Source organism: Tachyglossus aculeatus (assembly GCF_015852505.1).
Source record: "Tachyglossus aculeatus isolate mTacAcu1 chromosome 12 unlocalized genomic scaffold, mTacAcu1.pri SUPER_6_unloc_2, whole genome shotgun sequence".
In the NCBI taxonomy this organism is placed as follows: Eukaryota; Metazoa; Chordata; class Mammalia; order Monotremata; family Tachyglossidae; genus Tachyglossus; species Tachyglossus aculeatus.
Genome location: NW_024044829.1, coordinates 3334768 through 3343428, shown reverse-complemented (window position 1 = coordinate 3343428; position 8661 = coordinate 3334768). Strand labels below are relative to the sequence as shown.

The 8661-nt window shown below is 41.4% G+C and overlaps 1 pseudogene; it reads right to left on the bottom strand.

The window, feature by feature from the left end:
* Nucleotides 1-4351: 4351 nt before the first annotated feature.
* Nucleotides 4352-5270, bottom strand: LOC119921265 (annotated as a pseudogene).
* Nucleotides 5271-8661: the final 3391 nt, after the last annotated feature.

Sequence of the window (8661 nt, the reverse complement as noted above, 5' to 3'; positions counted from 1 at the left end):
TGCAAGTTCACATTCAAACAAATGAGAAAATCCCATAAAGACACACACATTCATCACGAGTAAACAGTTCCTTTTTCTCTTAGGAATCATTATGGTAATTTGTTGCCAACTTGTACTTCCTAAGCGCTTAGTACAGTGCTCTGCACACAGTAAGCACTCAATAAATACGATTGAATGAATGAATGGTTTACTCTAAGCCTTTCCACTCTAATGTTTGAAATATTGTTTCAAGTGAACAGATTTCATTTGAACTGGAAACATTTATTCGATAGAACTTAATGCTTGAAGTTCCAGTTATTTGTAACTTCTTGGTTCACTCTCGATTATGAGAACAAAAACAGTATGGGGTTTGGTGTGGGTATGTTTAGGATAACTAAGGTCTATCCATGATTTCTATTTCCCTGAATCTGGTAACAAGAGTAGTAATAAACTACAGTGTTTTATGTATTTTTGCCATCTTCTTCTGATGTACCCTCTGTCATAAATTGGAAAGAATTGCTACAGAAATGCCACAGAATGCAAGTGGCAGATGAGTGACTAGTTATGAGACTTTCAAGCTGCCCGTACACTTGAAAGGTCAACAGAGAGCTGAACAATATCTGGTGATTTTCATCAATGTCATTAGCCAGGCAATCTGGATCATGCAGACGCAAAATGACACTTTTTTCATCAAATCATGGTTTTTGACCTGAGATACTTGAATCATTAGTCTACTCTTAGCTTTTACAGCTAGTTAAGACAAAACAGGTCTGGGAGTCTTGAAACCTGGGTTCTAATCCTGGCACCTCCACTTGCCTTCAGTGTGACTTTGGGAAAGTCACATAACTTTTCTGAGGTTTCAGTTTCCCTGACTGTAAAATGGGTATTTGATACCTGTTCTCCCTCCCCCTTAGATTGTGAGCTCCATGTAGGACAGGGAAGGTGTCCATTCTGGTGATCTTGTATACTCTAGTGCTTAGTACACTGTTTGGCAAAGAGTAAGCACTTAACAAATAGCACGATTACTATTATTATTTGTTCTAAGGAAACCTTGAAAGCTAATCAGGCAATGTTGTACTCTCTTTGACCACTAGATGGGGCAATAGAATGATCTCAGGAAAGATCTCGCAGAGAAATATTAACAACTAAGCTCACAATAAATCATAAGCATTCTCTGAACTGTAAGTTCTTTGTGGGCTGGAAATGTGACTACCAAATTTGTTGTGTTTTACCTTTCCAAGTGCTTAGTACAGTGCTCTGCACACAATAGGCGCTTAATAAATAGTACAGATTGATATGCCATTACAAGTAGATCCACTAACATGATTAAATTAAACCGTGCTTAGTATTAGGACTGTGCACACTGAACACTTATTGAATACTGATTCATTTTCTGATTTACTATACATTATTCATATTTAAAATAACCTGTGTATTCTCTTCCAGTGCTTAGGAGAATGGTCTGTGACACGGTAAGTGCTTAATAAATTGGCTGTAAAGCACTCAATCACTTTGCCCCCACATACGTCATCTCTCTTTTCTCCTACTACAACACAATACACACAGTTCTCTCCTCTAATGCTGACCTACTCACTGTACCTCAGTTTCGTGTATCTCAACGCCAACCTCTCGTCCACATCCTACCTCTGGTCTGGAACACCCTCCCTCTTCATATATTACTGACAATTACTCTCCCCAACTTCAAAGTATTATTGAAGGCACATCTCCTCCAGGAATCCTTCTCCAACTAGGTCTTCCTTTCCTTTCCTTCCACTTCCTTCTGCACCACCCTGACCTGCTCCCTTTAATTCATCCCCCCTCCCAGCCCCACAACACTTATGCACATGCTCTTAATTCATTTATTTATATTAATGCTTGTCAACCCCTTCAGACTATAAACTCATTATGGACAGGGAGTGAGTCTGTTATAATGTTTTGTTGTACTCTCCAAAGCACTTATTACAGTGCTCTATAAACAGTTAGCATTCAATAAATATGATTGATTGAAATAAATATTGCTGCTACTACTACCACATGAACAAATGTAGAAGAACAGAAGTAATTAAAAATCTGTTCATTCATCAAAAGGGATCCCATCTCCAGCTCCAGTTTCTACTGGGAGGCAGGGTGGCTCAGTAGAAGAGGTATTGGAGAAAGCATGGGACTGGGAGTTAGAAAAATCAGGTTTAAATATCAATGCTGCCACTTGACAGCTTTATCACTTTGGGTAAATCACTTAATTTCTCTGTTCCTGAGTTTCCCCATCAGTTAAAGGGGGTTATGATACCTAGTCTCCCTCCTCTTTAGGCAGTGACTCCCCTGTGGGACAGGAACTATCTCTGATATAATTATTTTTTATCTACCCCAATGCTTGGTTCATGTAATAAATATCATTATCATTGTTGCTATTGTGATTAATAATAATAATTAACCAATTATGGAAAGTAGAAAGGAAATCATTAATCTGTTAAGAAGGTAAAATGGAAATTAAAATGTTAATCTGAAGTTAACTCTGCAAGGTGTTCTTTGGTGCCAGGATCTTAGAAATATTCTCATGTCTAATGAGGTAATCATAATAATAACAATGATAATGATGGTATTTATTACATGAACCAAGGATTGGGGTAGGTATAATATAGTCATATCAGACAGTTACACAATCTAATTCTAACCAGCTACTGCTCCCTGACCACTTAAACAGTGTGGCTTAGTGGAAAGAACATGGGCTTGGGAGTCAGAAGTTGTGGGTTCTAATCCCAGCTCTGCCACTTGTCAGTTGTGTGACTTTGGGCAAGTCACTTAATTTCTCTGTGCCTCAGTTACCTCATCTGTAACATAGGGATTAAGAGGTGAGCCCCATGTGGGACAACCTATTTAGCTTCTATCTACACCAGAGCTTAGAACAGTGCTTGGCACATAGTAAGTGCTTAACTATTATTATTGTTGTTGTTGTTGTTGTTATTAAGAAATGAAAATTTTTTATCATAATGGGAAGAGGTCCATTCAGGGAAAGGGTGCAAGGTTAGGAAGAGATAAGAGAAGGGGGGGGGGGAAGATGTCAATCAATAATCTATGCATCTTATGGTTTGCTTAATTGACATAACATATTCAGGTAGAAAGTAATTATGTCGGCAAGATTTGTGGTAAAAATTCCAAGCTTCAACATAAGCAATTTGATCCAAACCAACTTAGGGAGTTCCTAATGTGTTCAGCTCCTTGCTGCATCAGGTAGAGTCAGAAAAATAGACCTTTTATACATAGTTGGGCATGGATGCAAGCTCTCTGTGGTCAGGGAATGTAATAATAATAATAGTGGTATGTGGTAAGCACTTACTATGTGCCATGCATCTACCAGGCGCTGGGGTGGAAACAAGCAAATCAAGTTGGTCACATTCCCCATCCCATGTGGGGCTCACAGTCTCAACCCTCATTTTATAGATGAGGTAACTTAGGCACAGAGAGGTGAAGTGACTTGCCAAAGGTCACACAGCAGAAAAGTGGAAAAGCTGGGATTAGAACCCATGACGTCCTGAGTCCCAGTCCTATGCTCTGCCCTCTATGCCATGCTGCTTCTCTGTCTACCAACGTGTCTACCAACTCTGTTACACTCTTATATTGTACTCTTCCTGTTGGTGGCCATGGCCTTTGATCGCTTTGTAATCATCTGCAATCCACTGCTCTACACAGTCATCATGTCTAACAGAGTCTGCAGTGAGCTGGTCATTGCAGTGTATATTTATGGTTTCCTCAATTCACTGATACAGACCACTGTGACTTTGCAAGCCTCATTCTGCGACTCCAATTGCAGTAAATACACTAAATAACTTAGGACAGTAAATACAAATGATTGAATGATTGAATAGTCTTGGAATATAGGTTGGTTATGGAGTTGTTTAAAATCCAGTAAATCTGGAGAGCCATAACCCTCACCTAGGAAGTTTCACATACAACCAAAGAGTTTCATCACTGGCACAGAGTTTAATCTGTCATGATTAGAAAATGAAACCACACTAGATGCATTCACATAGAAAATGACACAGTCTGCATGTTCTTCTTTGACATGTTTTCACTCTGCATTTTAACTAGAATGTGACAGGAAAATTTGGTAACATTCTTCTGACAACGTGTGTCTGACAGAAACCAGTGCAATGCAGTGTCGGAAAAAAACAGTTGTACACACAAAGGTATGGTGTTGGACAAACGGTGAGTACCACAGTGCAACTTTACTTAAACCGAAGTTTTGCAAAGAATGCCACCCAGTGCATTTAATTTTAAAATGTAAAATTCCACTGCTATAATTTTAATGACCAGTAATTTTAGGGAACATTGAAATATATGAGTTTATTCATTTATAATATTGCTGCTGACCACATTAATTCACCCCAAAACTTTCCTCTCTATCACTCTTTTCTAGGCCTCCTTCACAATTCTGTTTTGCAGGCTGTAGATCGGGGTTCAACGTGGGAACGATGAGACCATAAAACACAGAGGCTGCTTTGTCATAGGGCAAGGTGTGATTTGTATACAGCTGTTGAAAGTACACAGAGAGAAGAGTCCCATAAAAAAAAGCAATGATTGTCAGGGGGGTTACACAGGTAGAAAAAGCCTTGCACCTTTCCTCTCCTGAAGGGAATTTCAAGACCACAACAAAGATGCAACAGTAAGAGAGAAAGACCACCAGCAGAGAGCTGACAAGATTCAATATGGAAATAATGAAGATCTGTTTCTTTTTAACATGAGTGTCAGAGCAGGAAAGAGATAGAGGTGGATCAGCGAGGTAGAAGTGATTAATGGGACTGGAGTTGCAGAATGAGGCTTGCAAAGTCATAGTGGTCTGTATCAGTGAATTGAGGAAACCATAAATATACACTGCAATGGCCAGCTCACTGCTGACTCTGTTAGACATGATGACTGTGTAAAGCAGTGGATTGCAGATGATTACAAAGCGATCAAGGGCCATGGCTGCCAACAGGAAACATTCTGTAGTCGCCAAAGCACTAGAGAAATACATCTGGGTGAAGCAACCAGTAAAGGAAATGTTTCTTTTCCCTTCAAGAAGATGTTTGCCAGTATCTTGGGTGCGATAGAAGAGGCATAACAGATATCAACAAAGAGAGGTGACTGAGGAAAAAGTACGTGGGGGTGTGGAGTCGAGACCTGATCCTGATTAGCCCCATCAACACAAGGTTCCCTATCAGGGTGATGAGATAAATTATTAGAAATATCACAAAGACCAGAATCTGCAGGTCCAGTTGATCTGTAAATCCCCAAAAGATGAACTCAGTCACCATGGTTTGGCTCCTTCCAGCCATTTTTCTCTTCAATTTTCAATCTTCTCTTTGTAGGATTGACAAAGTCTATTGAACAAAGATCCAGTGTGTGCAGGGAAGTGTACTAAATGTGTAGGAGAGTAAAATAAAACAATAATTCAATGTTGATAGTGTTCAATGCTCCCAGGCATCTATAACTCTCCCCTACCATTCATTCATTAACTCTTTCAGTTGTATTAATTGTGTGCTTAATATATGCAGAGTACTGCACTAAGTACTTGGGAGAGTACAACGAAACAATAAACAGACTCATTCCTTGCCCACAACAAGCTTAAAGTCCAGAATCAATGGCTGGGCTCATTAGCCATGTGCTGAAAGGCAGCAAAATTCTGAATTCCTAAATCCCATTCTTCTCTAGTTCCTGTTATTTAATGGGCATCCCATAAGGATTTATGCTGGAGAATAAAGAGCACTGACAGTGTCTTCTAGATTGTAATGTAACTGTGGGCAGGGAATGTATCTAATGTATCCGTTTATTATCATATACTCTCCCAAACATTTAGTAAAGTGCTCTGCACACAGTAAGTGCTCAATAAATACAATTTACTGACTAACTGCATGACCTGAGTCATGATTCCAGCTGTACTTTCATGGAGCTGTACTAGCTGAGCTCCATTTGATTATGTTCCCAACTCAACAAGCTCATTTCCCAAAAAATGCTAGGGATAAGGTTAAGGTGCATTCTCAGCTATTCTGTTGCATTTCTGAGCCTGTGTTTTTCATTCAAAGGATTTACACCCATCCCGGCATATTCGTGTACTCAATTACATAGTTTGATCATAATAGTTCTATCTATTTTTATATCTGACTTCCTCAATTATACCATAACCTTGTGTTGCCAGGGAACATGCTACTTAATAATAATAATAATAATGATAATAATATCAATAATAATAATATTTTAAGTGCTTACTATGAACCAAGGACTGCTCTAAGCACTACAGTAGGTACAAGTTAATCGGGTTGTTGCACATGGGACTCACAGACTCAATCTCCATTTTACAGGTGAGGTAACTGAGGCACAGAGAAATTAAGTGTCTTGCACAACGTCACACAGCAGAGACGTGGTAGAACCATGTCCTCTGTCTTCCAAGCCCATGCTCTTGCCACTAAGCCATGTTGCTTCTTTATTCTGCACTTCCCAAATGACTAATTCTTCAGTGCATTGCATCAAGTGGGCATTCAATAGAATCTGCTGGGTCTAATAATATTAATAAAAATAATGGCATTTATTAAGTGCTTACTATATGCAAAGCACTGTTCTAAGCGCTGGGGAGTTTACAAGGTGATCAGGTTGTCCCATGGGAGGGCTCACAGTCTTAATCCCCATTTTACAGATGAGGGAACTGAGGCTCAGAGAAGTGAAGTGACTTGTTCAAAGTCACACAGCTGACAATTGGCGGAGCCGGGATTTGAACCCATGAACTCTGACTCCAAAGCCCGTGCTCTTTCCAGTGAGCCACGCTGCTTCTCCATGCTTCTCACTAATGCTATTACTACTTCTAGTAATGCTATTATTACTTCTAGTAATACTAATACTAGTATTCATTCATTCAGTCATATTTATTGAAAGCTTACTGTGTGCAGAGCACTGTTTTAAGTGCTTGTGAAGCACAAGTTGGCAACATAAAGAGATGGTCCCTACCCAACAACAGGTTCACAGTCTAGAAGGGGGAGACAGACAACAAAACAAAACATATAGACAGGTGTCAAAATCGTCAGAACAAATAGAATTAAAGCTATATGCACATCATTAACAAAATGAATAGAATAGTGAATAGGTATGAGTAAAATAAATAGAGTAATAAATCTTTACTAATACATACAAGTGCTGTGGGGAGGGGAAGGAGGTAGGGCCAGGGGGATGTAGAGGAGGAGAGGAAAAAGGGGGATCAGTCTGGGAAGGCCTCCTGGTGGAGGTGAGCTCTCAGTAGGGCTTTGAAGGGAGGAAGAGAGCTAGCTCGGTGGATGTATGGGAGGAGGGCATTCCAGGTCAGTGGGGGGATGTGGGCCGGTGGTCGATGGTGGGACAGGTGAGAATGAGGCACAGTGAGGAGGTAAGCGGCAGAGGAGCAGATGGTGCGGGCTGGGCTGTAGAAGGAGAGAAGGGAGGTGAGGTAGGAGAGGGCGAGGTGATGGAGAGCCTTGAAGCCGAGAGTGAGGAGTTTTTGTTTGATTCATAAGTTGACAGGCAGCCACTGGAGATTTTTCAGGAGGGGAGTGACATGCCCAGAGCGTTTCTGTACAAAGATAATTCGGGCAGCAGAGTGAAGTATAGACTGAAGTGGGTAGAGACAGGAGGCTGGGAGATCAGAGAGGAGGCTGATGCAGTAATTCAGTCGGGATAGTAGGAGAGATTGAACCAGTAAAGTAGCAGTTTGGATGGAGAGGAAAGGGCAGAACTTCGCGATGTTGTGGAAGTGAGACCGGCAGGTTTTGATGATGGACTGGATGTGTGGGGTGAAAGAGAGAGAGGAGTTGAGGATGACACCAAGATTGCAGGCTTGTGAGATGGGAAGGATGGTAGTGTCGTCTACAGTGATGGGAAAGTCAGGGAGAGGGAAGGGTCTGGGAGGGGAGATAACGAGCTCAGTCTTGGACATGCTGAGTTTTAGATGGACCAGACATCCAGATGGAGATGACCCGAAGGCAGGAGGAGATATGAGCCTGGAGGGAGGGAAAGAGAACAGGGGTGGAGATGTAGATTTGGGTGTCATCAGCATAGCGATGATAGTTGAAGCCGTGGGAGTGAATGAGTTCACCAAGGGAGTGAGTACAGACGGAGAAGAGAGGGGACAAAGAACTGACCCCTGAGGAACCCCTACAGTAAGGGGATGGGAGGGGGAGGAGGAGTCCATGAAGGAGACTGAGAATGAATGGCCAGAGAGATATTGAGGAGAACCAGGAGAGGACAGAGTCTGTGAAGCCAAGATTGGATAGTGTGTTGAGGAGAAGCGTGTGGTCCACAGTGTTGAAGGCAGCTGAGAGGTCAAGGAGGATTAGGATAGAGAGGAGCCATTAGATTTGTCAAGAAGAAGGTCACTGGTGACTTTTGAGAGAATAGCTTCGGTGAAGTGTAGGGAACGAAAGCCAGATTGGAGGGAATCTAGGAGAGAGTTGGAAGAGAGGAATTTGAGGCAGAGAGTATAGATGACTTGTTCTAGGAGTTTGGAAAGGAAGGGTAGGAGGGAGATAGGACGATAACTAGAAGGGACAGTGGGGTCAAGAGAGGGTTTTCTTACGATGGGTGAGATGTGGGCGTGTTTGAAGGCAGTGAGAATGGAACCAGTGAAGAGTGAACGGATGAAGATGGAAGTTAAGGAGGGGAGGAGGGGAGGAGCAAGAATTTTCA